Here is a 16,075-nt window from a genome sequence, read left to right as displayed (position 1 = left end):
CAAAAGGCTTCCATAGCCTTGGCAACTCATGACAAGAGCCTCGGGTGATTACTGGTGGGACACCATAAACAAGAGTGTCAATTGTTAAGTCAACAATAGGAGTCACTGTGCACTTACTCCCCATGTAGGATCTCTGTCCTTAATGTGTTGTATATTGTGAATTAATGCTATAACTGGTACTCATATAGTACTTTACACTTTGTGTTCCTGTGTGGGTGCAAACTGTTGAAATCTTTACTTAATATATACTGAATTGATCTTCTGTATATAAAGATAATTGAAAATGAACCTTGATGTGAATGGAATGGGAGAGTGAGCTGGAGAGGGGAGGGTTGTGGGTGGGAGGGAAGTTATGGGGGGGGGAAGCCACTGTAATCCAAACGCTGTACTTTGGAAACTTATATTTATTAAATAAAAGTTAAACAAAGGGGACTGCATTCCACTTCTGTGTGCTTTAACATTTAAATCAACTTCCCTTTGCACATAAAGGAAGTGTCTGGGATGCTGTATAATTTTAAGTTAGCTACATCTGCTAGTAAAAAACAATAAAGCTGTTACGTTCCCAGCTTTCAAATTCCATGGTGCTACAATTCTAGAGCTCTGATGAGTAAAACAGGTTTGGAATGCTTTGGAAGCTGACTCCAAGAATACTAATAGAAAAATAAAGCATATTTTTTAAGAAGCAAATAATAGGAGCTACATCATGAATTTCCCTTTAGGTACAGAGTGATGGTCAGAACTTAGGAAACTAAATAATAAGGCCAAAAGCCAATGGTAAACAGGTTGGTACAGCCCACATGCCATCTGCAGCTTTGGTGGATAATTCCCACAAAATTTAGGATTCCTGATCTCAAGGGCAGGTAGAACTTGGCTTAAAGGCCTTTTCTGTCTATCTAAGGCCATAAATAAAGCAAGTTAAAGATATGAAGAGCTGTTTATACCCAACAAGGTACAGAAAATGGAGAGTATATATCTTGGGCAGCGTATCCCTCAGTGAGACCATCTTGTCATTGAAATGATAGCTTGGAGGACACATTCTTAAAGAATGAGGTATATGGGCAAGCAGCCAGCACTGTGGCACACTGGGCCTGTGGTGCCGGCATCCCATATGGGCACCGGTTCTATTGCTTGTGAAGGCAGTGGAAGATGGCCCAAGTTCCTGGGCCACTGAACCTGCCTGGGAGACCCAGATGAAGCTCTTGGCTTCAGATCAGCTCAGCTTCAGCTTCAGCCATTGCAGACATGTGGGGAGAAACCAGTAGATGGAAGACCACTCTTTCTCTCTCTCATTGTATCTCCTTCTCTGTGTCTGTATCTCTACCTTTCAAATAAAGAAAGAATTGTTTTTTTAAAGAATAAGGTATAGTCTTCAGGATACACTATGTCTACACAGGGATTTTTTATGGCATTGTCTCCAAAAAGAACACATGGGTCAAGGAACCATGAATGTTCCTATGGTCCCTGTTTCTGCAGCCTTAGGTTCTGAGAGGCCCTGGTCCCAGAAGGATGTACCATTTGAGAGGGGCAGAGCAAAGGCACCGCTGAGCTACAAGTTAGGGCTGTCACCAGGGCATTTTCCACTCCTTTCAGCCAGGGACCAGTAGGTGAAAAAATAACTCACCATATCGGTGGGAAATTGCCCCTGATTAGGATAGGGAGGGGGTGTTGTCACATGTTGGAGGCAGGGGGATACATGTAGAAGCCAAGTGAGTTGTGAAGTTGCCTCCCGACTTTGCCTATTAACTCCCTAAACTGAGAAGCATATGAATACAGAAACTACAGAAGTTCCAGGTATAAAGGTGTGGATGACACTGCCAGTTGAGCTACCTGGATCCACCATGACACTCAGGATGAGAGGAATTTAGAATGGGTTATGGACAAAAAAGAGAATGAGCACCAACTGTGGCCCCAATGTCAACAGCAGCTCTAAGTTCTGTGTAAAATCCCATGAACTTCCTACATCTGAGTTTCCCTTAGGAAACAGAACCACAGCTCTGTATGCCCATAGGAGGAAGTTCATGGCATAGATTGTGGAGGTCATGTGAATATATCTCAAAAAATTTTAACTATGGGAAATATAATCACAGAGTATCCCAGAGGCTTCCTGTTGATACCATCTGCAGTATTCGTGCTTAGACCACGCCAAAGACCAAAGGCAGTGGGAATATAAATGCAGACCCATTTTGCTGGAAAGGAAGACTATTTTTGTTTGTTTGTTTGTTTTGATCAATTTTGGTTCAAGGCCCCTCATGACTTAGAACGCAGAGCAGTATAAGCACTCCCATCCAACCTTCTCAGCCCTCTCCTTCACCCAGCTCACACTTGGGTGCAGTCCGATGGCTCTCCAACATTCCTCAGCTCCCCTCCCACTCCCTTCCATACAAATATTGCTTTGAATAAAAGCCTCACCTATTTAATTATATTTGGATCTGATTTTCAGAGTACTTTACATTTGCAGTGGGGAAGAAAAGGAATTTGCCTCAGGAGGCCACTGAGCTCACGTAGGCTCTCCTTGATGATTTTGAGGAGCTGGGTTACTGTCTGGAAAGGGTGGCCTCCTGCTTCACTTTGCTTCAGAAAAGCTACCCTGAGATAGAAAAGGCTCATATTCTCGTGGGCAGTGGAGATGACTAAAACTTCCTTCAGTTAGTATTTGGACTTTTTCCATCAATTCAATCAACTGACAGAAGTTGACTTTCAACATTTTAAAATCTACTGAGGAACTAGTTCTGGCCCACTCCCCTCTCCTAATGGCACAGAACTTCATGAGAAGGTGCTTATCAGAATCAAATGGGTTTCTCTCACACATATGCACATCAACTCAACGAAATAATCGATTCTGTATTTGCTCCAAGGAGAAGAAAACCAGATGGAAAGAGGCGGAATTCATCTTTGTATTTTAGGTTTTTAGACAGAAGGTGTAAAAAAACATCAGGAAGTCTTTCAATGCTCAGGACACACAGTTTAGCTGTCTTTTAAATAGAAGCAGTTTCAAAGTGTTTTAAACATGGTGGGGAAATAAAATAGGGGGTAGAGACAGAGATGAACCTATCACGAAGGGAGGTGGTTGTGTGGAGGACGTTATAACTACAATAGGAAAACGGGCAAGACCATGGAAGAGAGTATCTAGGTTTGGGCAACGGGAGCTACCCAGTAAGCAAACTGAACACAGGCTATGGCACCAGAAAAGCAGGAGAACCAAAAATAAGAAAAGTTAAAGCTAGCAAGATATTTTCATATTGGCTTACATTTACATGTAGTAGAATTTTGAAAAATTGCCTTTTATAATTGACCAATTACTGTTTTATTTTCTGTAACATAGGCACAACCACAGGAAAGGGAGAAGGAGAAATTGGAGAGAAGTACCTTACAAAAGTACCTTACAAAAGAAAAAAAAGGAAACTTTATCTAGTAACAATCGCTGAAGCATGATCATTTGTGCTCATCACTTTCACCCAATTTTGGTTTAAAAGAAGAGGTTCTTTCCCTAAACATGGTTTCTAACATTTTGTTTTTTCCAACCTTCCACCATGTCTGCTTATTTTGTTTTTGCATTCCATCTTTATGCTTTCCTAGTCTCATGTATAATTTTATCATCCTCCTAGGATGATTTTTACAAAGGCATTTAAAAATGCTAGGATTCTTTTTCCAAGGATATCAAAATCATTGACAACCCATTAGGCCCCACTGTGTCCTGGAGGGAAAAAGAAAACAAAAAGTCAGTGAGATATGAGGAGGGTGGAAGACTCAACATGGTGCATTTTCATTCTAGAATGCAGAAGGCTTATCTGCTTGGCGTCCTTACTTGACCTATCTGCCATCTTTGTTTTATGAACTTCACTACCATCTTTGTTTTAGAAACCTTTTGTTTAAATCCTTCTTCCATCCAAAATGTGTATCTCTATTCTCACACATACTAGCCAATTAATTAGCTCCTTGCTAGGTAATGGCACCTATGCTGGCAGTGAGGGTGGCAGAGAGACCATTCCAAGTCAAAAGGGATGCTTGGAAAACACTGGGTAGAGAGCCTCATCTTGTTTCAAGAAACACTTACTCAGCACATCCTCAATGCAAGGTGTTGGGTCAGTTCCATGATCCCTTTCTTTAAGGAGTTTGTAATATAATTAGGTGCAAAAAAAGAAAAATTTGAAAATAACATTCTAGTCACTCCTTTTTATCTTCACACTACAGGCAATATTGAACCTTACTTCCTCTTTGGATTCCTAGCACCAATTCCCAAATTCCCTCAATCACAATGCTGAATTGCCTTTGCTTTCTGTACATGATTTTATTTTTAGAAAAGCAGTAAGTGATGGAGATAGAAACAAATAGACATCTATCTTGGGGGAAAATTATGTGTGTGTGTGTGTGTGTGTTTGAGACTTCAGCCTCTTCCAGTTATGACAAAATATAGCAACTGATATCCACTGAATTCAGCATCATCACAGGTATTTCATGCAGTCATTACACATTTTCTGTATACCTACTATGTGCCAGGCTTGGTGGTAAGCACAGGGGAAGTAGCAATGGATAGTTCAAGTTCCCTCTATTTCTGCACAGAATGATAATTAGTCCATCAAATATTATTCAGTCAAAATGAATAAGGAACCATTTCAAGCCTTTAAGAAATTATAATCCAAGAGCCTAGGGACAAGAGCCTAGAGGAAAGCAATGAATTCTATATGAATCACACACTGGTGAGGGAAAAAGCACAGTTTCACTCAGTGCTCTCTGCAAAATGTCACTGTATCCCATTTAAATGCAGTTACATTCCAGGTGTAACAGCAATGGTGCATAAAAATCCTCAGTGAAATTGAAGAAAAATTTTCAGTCCTAAAAATGCACTTTCTTTCCACTGCCCCAAAACAAGGCTTGCATGTGTGGCATGCTCCCGTTTGCCTTCTTATGACTTAAAGAGAACATTGCCCCTAAATCAGCCAGAGACTTCCTAGTAGGGTTGAACTTGGACCCAAGTCTAGCAATAACTAACATTGTGACCTTCAACAAATTCCTTATCTTGTTTTTGATTTTCATCTACAAAGTGGGGATATGATCTATTTCATGGACTTTATGTAATAAGTGAATTATGATAATGTATATAAAATGCTTGAATCATCCGAAGTATTCATTAATTGATTCTATGATCATAGTGGTCACGACTACTATCATTATTATCAATGCTGAAACTCACTCCCAGCTTTACATGCTACTCATTCCAACTAATGTTTTGCCTTTCCTATTAGGATATGCATGCCATCTATCCTGTCCCTCAAGTATCAGGTCCTTGGGAAATAGGAGCCATAATGTGTAAGCCTCTTGGACACAATATCTCAGAATAAGATGTGTACACAAATGCTCAAGATGAGTTTTGAAGTCAGTCTCCATGTAAGTTTTATTAATATTTATATATCTACTCATGTTCTCTATTTTTTCTCATCTTGGCCATTTCTTTTCAGAAATTGTTCACTTTATACTAATTTCCAAGTTCACTAGCATGATTTTTTTGAATATTCTGTTCTAAAATTTTTCCTGAGTTAGAATTATACCAGTCATGTCATTATGCATTTTGTTTATTTGTTATGCTTAGTTTTTTCTTGATAAGCCATATACTGGCAACACCACTCCAGGCACATAGGTGTGGAGGCAGTAGCACGTGTATGCAGAGGAAGCGGTTCAGGAATAAATCCCATTGTCTTATTTGAAATCTCATGCTTTCTTCAAAAGTAAGCTCATGGAGTTAAAATCAATGTCATTTGTAGACAGTTCTTAGAATCCTAACAATAATAATGACATTTTGACAAATGAAAAAAAAGTATAAGGAGATCTAATGTATACAGTGGATCCTCAGAATATTGACATACTATAGCATACTAGGATCAAATATAAAACTATTGGGTTAAATTTATCAATAGCTGTTTTAAGTAAATATGCATTCATTTAAAGTTATTATCTTCTAATTATAATTTTGACTTTAATTGTTGAAAATATTCTGTCTGAGGCTTTGTAACCGTGGCCCTTAGGCACTCAGGACAGGAGACTTTACAGACTAAAATCTCAAGGGCTATCAGATGCCTATTAAATGCACAGATATGCCAGTTCCGGAGTTCAGCAGAAGAATCTAAATATGTCCTTGAAGCATCTTGGAAAAGTTCATGGAAAACTGAAAAATGTGCGTTATGCCAAAACCATACACAGGTTTCAAAATTTTTTGCACCAAAATAAACTTCTTTCAACTGTTCTTTCTGCAAGATTTTTAAAGTGTCATCATAGAGGCATAGCTCAGGCCTGTATTTGGTTCTCTTTAAAGGTTACCAGTCTAAGAGTGCGCCAGAGAGCAGCAACTGGACACAGAAATCCAAGGATTGTCTGCATGAAGCCAGGCCCATTTTGCACCTTAATCCTCCCTGCAAGATTGCCATCAATGTCAAAAATTCAAAACTTGGAAAGTTTAATGGGAAAATCAAAGGCCAAAGAAATACCCAGACTTCTGCCTGAGGTCCTGATGAATGTATTAAAAAGAAATTATGATTAGAGAAGGTGCAGAGTTAAACAGGGAATTATGCAGCTTGCTCATGTTTGTGGCTCTGTTGGGTGGATAGTAACAGTGCTCTTGTTAATGGCAACGTAGGTTCTGACAGTCATGAGCCACTTAGGATTTGATTTGTTAGGCTTCAAGTGCCCTAACCCCTGATTTGCATAATACTTTCAATGTAGTTTACTTTGTATTACCAAAATTTCAAAAGAAACTGATCCATTTGCACAAATGGAATATTAAAACACACCTGGAGAGAATCAGTCAGAAGATCACCAACACAACTGGCAACATTAATCGAAAAATGTTTAATCCCTACGGTATGCAAAACAGAGAAGCAAGAAGAAAGTTATACTCTGAGCCAGGATACAGGTAGGATTACACACGTTGTCTTGCTGCTAGGTGTATCTCCCTGTTGGTCTATTTGCTTTGGTCACACACTGAAACACCAGATTCTACTCTGCTCGGGGACTACATGTGCCTATGCTGCTTCCATTATAGTCATGCCCCTCGTCTCTCTAGCCCCAGAGAGCTCACAAGGCATTTCCACTGTTTTCGTGTTGTTTCAGGAAAATACATGGCACAGGTACTATTTTCCATTTGCACAGAGGAAAAAAGTAAGGATCAGAGATTCAGAAACTTTCGCAGGGTCTAACAGGTGATCCCTCAATGGTGAGACACACAGGGATAGCTGTGGATCAGAATCCTCGTTCTGCTGGTATACAATCTGCATAAAGCGGTTTGCATAATCTGAGCCTCTGCTTCTTCCTCAGCTAATTATGGGTGGTCATATGATCCTGGCCTGCTGTGAGAAGGAACAGTTGTAACATACCTCAGGGCCAGCCTCTGTGTGTCCTGCAGCAGAGGCTCAGCAAACGAGCTGTCATTATTAGCCACACCCACTGCAGCCTTAACAGCACGCCATGAATCACCACTGACATCATTAACCACGCATTTCCTAACAGAATAAATATGGTGAATACATTACGAGTGGTGCCAGAAAGTGTAAATTAATTATATACACACATGAAATATTCAGAACAGCTAGAACCGAAGGAATTTTCAAAGGAACCAGGATGTGAGGCTTGCTGAAATCCAGAGAGCTATTCCCCGTGTGTCTCCCCTGAAAGGTACTTGTGTTCTGAACACAATTACTTGAGTGACAGAGGTAAGTTCCAGAGGAGTTGCATCTTTTCCTGCTCCTAATTGCGAGTGCAGCTGTGTGCAAAAGCCAAGGTGAGGCTAAGGCTAACGCTAAGGTCCTGTTTTGCAACCTGAATCCATTGATACACATTGCCAGGCCTCTTCCTGTTGCCTTCTGAACTTTCTCAGTCCAGGCAGGAAAGGATGAGCAGCAGGAGTTCATGAACCAAACCTAATCTCTGTGCCCTGGGCCAAAGGAAGAATTTGAGGAAGATAGAAATTCCAGGCACTGACAGAGCAGTTCCAAATCAGACTGTGCTCCACTGTCTCCCTAACGACACAAGCAATGCACCTCTAAATAATAAGCAAATAAAAACCGGAATTGTTATTCATGTACTCCCTGAGGACATGCTCCTTTTCTGTATTAGTGCCCCTGTGTTTCAGGGAGGCACTTTACTTACAAATGAAGGGCTAATAAAACCCCACATACCCCAACTGGCTAAACCTTCATAGGAGTCCTTGCATCAGCTGGCTGCACTGAAAGCAGGCACGGGCAGGAGATGTAGTTAGAGCCATGGAAATACATCTCCATACATTTCCTCTGTCTCTGAGAGTTGAGGCACTTAGGTAGCACCTAGTTCATTCAGATGGCAGTAATTGGGAGGATGCAGCAGTGAGGTTGTAGGAAGAGGGATACACAAGGCGTAATGGATGAGATGTGGAGAGAGCTCTCAGGCTCTGCATTTACCAACAGCTAAATCACAGGCTCTGCTCACTTGCAGGAGTTGATAACCTGGTGGCCATCACTCCTGGGGCTCTGGTCAACCTCTGGGAACATAGCACCATGGGATATTTCACTTAAAGCATACGCACCCAGGTCCTGCCTGTTGATCCATTTCATAGGCACTTGTCCAAGTGGGATGAGGAAGGCAGAGGGTCTAGAGACAGGCTTGATTAGAAAAAGTCAAAGGGATTCTTGCTGGTACTTTTGCTCAGACAGCCAGAGTTTGTTTGGACAATTGCATTCAATAATTGGGGCTCAAGGCTTTTCATTTGAAGCATTGATTTTACCTACTGAACCAAGAAAGCTGGTTTTCTTCCTACAGACCTGTGATGAGATTACAAATCCTCCCTCCCATGAAAGGAACACAGCAAAGGGAATTGCATTAACCACTCTGATTCCACAAAGAAAAAGAATCTGTAGATAAGATGGATCATAGGGATGCATACATGTTCCTGTGATGCCTATGACTCATTCCGCGGGATGTGGGGGCTGGTTTCTTGTGCTTGTTTAGCCCTGCCTTCCAACACCACATTTGACACCAGCTGAATGATCTGAAGCGAATTCCACAGATTGTGGAAAATCTCATTTTCACACCCTGTCATTGTATCTCAGATTTGTGGTGATGATTAAATAAAATAATGCAGGCAAGGTGCTTAAAAGAGTGCCTAGTTTTTAATAAGCTCTCAATAATGTTGTCTATTGTGAAAATCATCATTATCCCTAGGAGAAATGAACAGGTGAAAGAAGAGAAATTTACAGCTTCAACTTTGTGCAAGCTAATGGAAATGCTGGTGAAATATCCATAGAATAGATACATAAATATAGAAATATGCAAACTAGGTAGGGAAATGGGGCAGAGACTGGGAGTTGAGTTCAGTATGTCTCAGAAGGCCCCAGGAATGGATGCTACCACCAACCACAGACATGTACTAGGGACCCAACAGGTGCTTATGCATGACGATGTACTGGGCAATTCAAACACTTGACTTTTTTTTTCTTTTTAACACTAGGCTTATGGGTCGAGCCAGCTCAGGATGGTGCAAAGAAGGGTTAATCCTCCCTTCTTCATTGCCTTTGACATCTGTTTTTCACAATTAAACCACAGTAAAATCTCAAGCAGTTTCCCCATCTCTCCCTCTCTCTCTCTCACCACTTTTTATACATAAGTGTTATTTGAGAGGTGTTTTACAAGTCCAGTATTTTGAGATGAACTCAGGCCTACACAGTTTCATTTTCTCACATTCCACCTCTCCTTCTGAATCACTGATCTGATCTGTTTCCTCCAGGGTTGCAGCAAAGCAGAGGGATGGGAGATGAGGGAGGGCCTCACATGCTGGGAAAGTTCCAATGTGGCATTGGGGCCCAGTGACTGTGCCACATCTCCAGGACTGGCTCAGAGAGTCTTCCTTGCCGGTACTCCCTCTTGTTCTGCTTACTGGTACTGGGAGGCCCCTTCTCCAGGCCTCTGGCCCCTGCTCTGACACACTCCCCCAACAGGTGTTCTCCTGGAGGATCCCTTTGCGTGGTGACCCAAGTCAGTGCTAACCTTCTGCTCACATGGAACCCACATTCTCATCCCAACTGTCTCCCTGCAGCCTGCTCCATTTCCCCATTCTCAGCTTGCCCTCTTCAGGGAGTCAGGTACCCTGCACCCACATGCTCCAAAGGACTCTGCAGGTCTTCACAATTTATTTCCCTTCAGAATGCATGGATGGACCCCTACCCCTTGTCAGGCCCTGTTCAATGGACTTGGCTAACAGTGATGAACAAAACCAGGTCCCTGTCCTGAAGGAATTTATGTTCTTGATAGGAGATAGGTGATTAAATAACAAACTAACAAATTATAGAATCAATTAGGAACTGAGAGAGGCTCTGGAGAGAAATGACACAGGGAAGGGACATGGGAAAATGCAGCTAAGTGGTTGGGGAAGACCTCACTGAGGGAGGATGTAAAGGAGGTAGGGGCAAAAACTCTCTTCTCCCCATCTCTGATACTAATCCCTTAGTAGCCTTGGGGACCCCAGCTCAGAAACTCCCAGGTGGAGTGAGGGATTATTCTTGTCTCTTGGAAACAAATGCCTTCCACAAGTAGGGAGTTTAAGGTTCTAGAAACACACTCTCTCAAATCCCTTCCTTTCAAAGAAATTCTGTGTTTCCAAATATTCTTACATACTCTAAGTAGCTGATGGACTATGGGTTTTTAATCACTCCTTAGCAAATTTGATACAGAGTCATCTCTTGTTATTTATATGGGATTGGTTCCAGGATCATGAGCATACCAGAATCTGCAGATGCTTAAGTGCCATATATAAAATGATGTAGTATTTGCATGTAACTGTTGCATACCTCTTCCATATACTGTACTTTAAATCACATTGAGATAATTTATGATAATGCCATGTAATTGGTTGTTACAGGGTATTGCTTAGAGAATGATGACAGGGAGAAAAAGTTCATACACACTCTGTAGTAATACAATTATTTTTCTGGATACTTTCTATGCATTGAAAGTATCCAGATACTTTGGATTGAAGCCACAGATTCTAAACCCACAGGTATACATAGCTGACTGTGCATGCTATGGGCCTCATTTTAAAACAGGCATCAGTAATTCATACACTTTGTTTCTTAGATTCTGAGCCTAAATCGAAATTCCAAAGCAATAGGCAAAGACTCAAATTCCTACTAGATACATTGCAGAGAATCAGGTTTTATCACTTAATCAAGAATCCATAGATAAGAGGTGATAGAGATTTGAAACTAGTTTTCACACACATGGTTTCTTGTATTTCACTGTGTAGTAATCTAAAAGGTATGACTCAAACAAAACAAATAAACCAAACAAAGTAAAACTATTCAGTGAGGCACCTATCAAACTAATGTTTGTTCCTACACCAGTTTTCCAAGAATCCTTAACATCCTGACAGGTCTGTGTTACACAATTCTGATTCCAATGTCTCTGCTTTGAAGAGATCATTAAAAACCAAATCTTTGGATGTTCTTGGAAAGGATGTGTTCCAGTGGTGTCCTACACTGAACAGGTAAGTCAACCCCTAGAACCACTTCCTTAACAGAAAAATTAGCTGCCACTATCCACTTCTTGGGAACTGTCTTTCACTAATAAAAGAAAAAGTACAGTATTCTTTAAACATCAACTTCTTATCTTTCCTCTTACAGGGGTTTATTGAAGTCAGTAAGCTACATTTTAGATATTCCTTTTCTTATCATCCCCAAATGAGGCTATATATTTTTAAAAGATTTATTTATTTATTTGAAAGTAAGAGTTACACACAGAGAGAAAATGAGAGGGAGGGAGAGAGGGAGGGAGAGAGGGGAGGGAGGGGGGAGAGAGAGAGAGAGAGAGTTCTTCCATCTGCTGGATCACTCCCCAAATGCCTGCAATGGCTGGAACTGTGCTGATCTGAAACCAGGAGCCCCCTCCAGGTCTCCCAGGTGGGTGCAGGGGCCTAAGGACTTGGGCCATCTTCCACTGCTTTCCCAGGCCATAGCAGAGCTGAATTGGAAGTCGAGCAGCTGGGATTTGAACCCGTGCCCATATGGGATGCCAGCACTGCAGGCAGTGGCCTTACCCACTATGCCACAGCACTGGCCCCAAGAATAATTTTCTACTTGTACATTATTCCCCAGAAATTTTGTCTAGTATGATAGATTTTCTTCAATGTATTGGCATATTACTAAAAGTAGGCAAAAAAAAAAATCCACCAACCTCTACCATGCCCTCATAGTTTACAAAATGTTTAAGGATCATTTGACCCATATTAAAATTATGTGGGGTTGATGAAGCAAAATTTCCACAAATTTACAAAATTCACTACTAACTTAACTTTTAGTGTCTTATTTTCCCCAAACATTGAGGGGCAAAAAGTAGGATTGTACCATGAGACCCCGATCATGGCACCAGTGGCTGACTGGGCAAGGAGCGATAGTTGACCTGGGAAACCTATTCCTAGCCCCAGAGCAAAGCAGTGCATGAAGATTCCACCCACAAGGAGAGGAGCTGAAATTTACTCTCACCCTAGATAAGTTAGACTTGGGAAATAGAGACACTAAGCTCTGAGTAGCTGAGCTGATTGGTTACTGAGACGTGGGACTTGGGTTATGAAACAGGTGTAATATGGAGAAGTGGAAGATCATTTGGAAGTGAGGGAAAGAAGCAGGGGAGTCGGAAAAAATAGGACAGAGAACAACCTAAGTAGTAATGGTTTTCTACCTGCCCCAACCCCCACTTTCAGTTCCAGTAGGTCTTGAACTAGTCTCTGCTTTATAATTAGATTTCCCAACACACATTTGTTTTGTCTCATTAAGAAACCCACTTCACTTGAGCTAGTCCATGTGGATTACTATTATTTCCAGCCAGTAAAGTCTGTACTGTGAAGATCTGTTTACTGATAGCTGCTTCCTGTTGCACAGGATACAGAATCCAAAGTCCTTGGCACAGTGTGAAATCACCTGCCACCCCAGATGTTCACCAGGACCTCGATTAAGGCTACTCTCCACCTTTCCATTTCATTTCATTCACTCTAACCAATTTTAGTTTCTTTAGTTTGTCAAAAAAATAAGCTCTTTCCCATCATATGGAAATAAATTGCAAATTCTATAAAAGGCAGGGACAATATTGTCTCATACACTTTTGTATTTCCAGAGCTTAGCACTGTGCCTGTTATATAATACATGCTCAATAAATATTTGTTAAATCCACTAGTAGCTAAGAAGAGACAGCCAAGGGCTCAAGTCCATGTCTTCTCACACTGTATTCCTTATTCCATACTGTTAAGTCAACTGACAGCCAAGTTCAATTCTTAGTTTCTCAATTATAAAATCTATAGAGACAACAGAACCACAGTTGTTCTGCTGGTACCACCAAAACATGCTGCTATCTTACGCAGGAAACATTTCTGGAATCCAGAACAAAGGACAGAGAAGGATAGCATTAAATGCATTTAGCAAAGAGTGGGTAATGAGCATCCCCTTTTCTTGAGTCTTTGAAAATGTTAAACCACAAGCTGTACAAATTAACCACTTTTCACAAAGAAAATACCAAGGAGGTTAATGGAATAGGTTTTCTTTGAATCAAAGGCCCATAGAAACATTTTGGAAATGTTCCCCTGCATGTTAATAATGGTCTAATAACTTAAAATTATACCATATGCTTCAAAGCTGGAGTCCCTTTTCTTCCCTTTTAAGTACAAATAACATACCCTTTGTCTAAGGAGAAGCTGATCACAGACCAAGGAAAAAATCCCCAGGGAATCTGAGGATTAACTTTGCCCCTGGTGATTCAGGAATATAAATTGCTGAAGTACCATAAACCCTCATTTGAATGCCTTTGGCCTTGCAGATGCACACTGGATTAGAATGTCCACCAAAGGACCTGTCTTTCCAGGTAACAGGACAGGATTATCAAACATTCCACCGCAAAATTCATCCCACTAGCCCAGTCTTTAGTGTCTGTTAAGTGTGTTGTCAGAATTTCCCAGCAAACTATAGGCTCTCTGAACCTGAGATTTATTGCTTTGGAATCCCCAGCACCTAGTGTCAGACTTTTCAAACAGTTGCCAATACAAAGAACTATGAGACACAAAACTACACCTTGCTTAACAGCTCAGATTCAAATTTTGGCTCCACAAACTTGCTGTTTATATGACTTTGGCAAAGTTGCTTCACTGCATTGTGCCTCCATTTTCTTATTTGTACAATGGGGTATTAATTATACATTTTTCATAAGGTCATGCAGAGAATTGAATGATATGACAATAGGTAACCACCCAATAGCTTCCAACTATTACTGATACTATTAAATTATTACCAAATGAATGACTGAAGGTTCTTAGAAATGTCTCAGTTTCTGGTCCCTTGTCTTGACTCCAGTGTTCTCACTAGCTGGTTACTTCCACAGCTTCCAACTCTACAGGTATCCAGTGGAGAAGATCCTTAGCACCAGAATTGGAAATCAGGAGGCCATTGGTAGGCTTTGTGTAGGAAAAGGAGTAGAAAAGCATGGAGAACAATCAAAGGCAAAAATCTTATCCTTTATCTGAGAGGAGGCACTGTTCATGTTTCTTACTACACAGGATACAAGAATTGTTGCCACCAAGGAAGATGGGGACTGGTGAATGCAAAGAACACAGAAAGACCTAGAGTTCACCTTTCCTCACCAACAAGTGAGCCTGTAGTGACAGAGTACCACCTCGGAGCCAGGACCTCTGCCAGGTGGATGAGGATCAAAGCCAGGTTCTGTCCTTATGGAGCTTGTGCTATGGCACAAAATAGCAGTGGGTTCTGGACTAATCCAGGCAGCAGGAAAGTTTCTGGAAGGAAGTTATGTTTTTTTTTTTAAATTTATTTATTTGAGAGAGAAAGAAAGGGAAAGAGACAGACAGAGATACTCATTTTCCATCTGCTTGTTTACTGCCCAAGTGACTGACCATATGGGGCTGGGCTAGGACAAAGCTAGGAGCCAACAACTCCATACAGCTCTCCCATATATACTTGAGCTATCACCTGACACCTCCTAGGATGCACATTAGCAGGAAGCTGGATCAGAAGTAGAAGCAACACTTGATTCTAGAAACTCCAGTATGGCATGCAGATGTCCCAAGTCATAGTTTAACTGGCTGTACCACAATGCCCATCCCAGAAGTAAGGCTTTAACTGAAACCTAAAGGATAGAAGGATTACTTTGATGATGAAGAATGGTGAAAACGTTCCAGGCAGAGGAAAACTTGAGTGCAAAGGTCCAAAGTGGGGGAAGTAATGTGTTAGAGGAATTGAAAAGCCAGGGATTTGGGATAGAAGCAGGATGTAAAGACACAGGGCCACAATGATCCACTATTCTATTCCCTCTGCTCCCACTCTTGCCTTCTTCTCAGACCCTCTCCTGGGCTCAGGATCTACCCTGGAGAGCCTCAACCATCTCACCACCCAAAAATCCCCCTTTGTCTTTCTTTGTACTTACATCATTTTTGGCTGTGAATATTTTGTTTTGACATATCTCATCAAACACACAGCACTTAAGACATGCATTATTGATTTCATTTTAATTAAAGCCATATTTAATTGCTAGTTACAGTGTCTGATCAGAATGAGATAAACAGTGTTATCATCGAAAGTTGACCCAATCCCAGTGATCAGCATACAAATGTGACAGTCTGCTTCATATAACTAGTAATCCTGAATGTTGTTTGAATCCTTGATGGATGTCAGGCACTAGAGTAAACACTTTTATGTATTTCATTTTCATCCAACCTTCCTGCAATCCTAGGGAATATCTCATTTTCTAAAGGAGGCAGATGAAATCTGGAGAGGTTGAATTACTTGTCCAGAATTTCAGTTAACAAGGGTTGATCCCATTGTAGGATCATCTCTGAGCCTGTGCTTTTACCCACTGCATTTATAGTTTCTGCTCAAATTGATTCTAAGTCCATTTGCTTTTTAAAAATTATTAAGCATATCCATAGCATTGCTGTTCTTTCCCCAAAATTTGGTGCCTTTGAAGGCAGGACACGTTTTCTGAAGGGCTTCCTAGCATTAGACAGTTCTTTCCTGTGAGCCTGATCTACACACTTAGGTTATGAGATTCTCAAAGCAAGGTGCAG

At 41.0% G+C, this 16,075-nt stretch overlaps 1 long non-coding RNA gene across 1 annotated transcript in view; it reads left to right on the top strand.

The window, feature by feature from the left end:
• Positions 1-9,024, top strand: part of LOC149121920 (uncharacterized) — a 435,681-nt gene extending 426,657 nt beyond the window's left edge. Inside the window, exons 4-5 of the long non-coding RNA XR_016221543.1 lie at positions 5,244-5,385; positions 6,308-9,024. This is a non-coding gene — a long non-coding RNA (uncharacterized LOC149121920). The remainder of the gene's footprint in view (positions 1-5,243; positions 5,386-6,307) is intronic.
• Positions 9,025-16,075: the final 7,051 nt, after the last annotated feature.

The sequence above is a fragment of the Oryctolagus cuniculus genome, chromosome 15 (assembly GCF_051225735.1).
Source record: "Oryctolagus cuniculus isolate XC-2025 breed Fujian yellow rabbit chromosome 15, ASM5122573v1, whole genome shotgun sequence".
Taxonomy (NCBI): Eukaryota; Metazoa; Chordata; class Mammalia; order Lagomorpha; family Leporidae; genus Oryctolagus; species Oryctolagus cuniculus.
The sequence above is the reverse complement of the archived record's forward strand: the minus strand, read 5'-3'. Positions and strand labels throughout refer to the sequence as shown.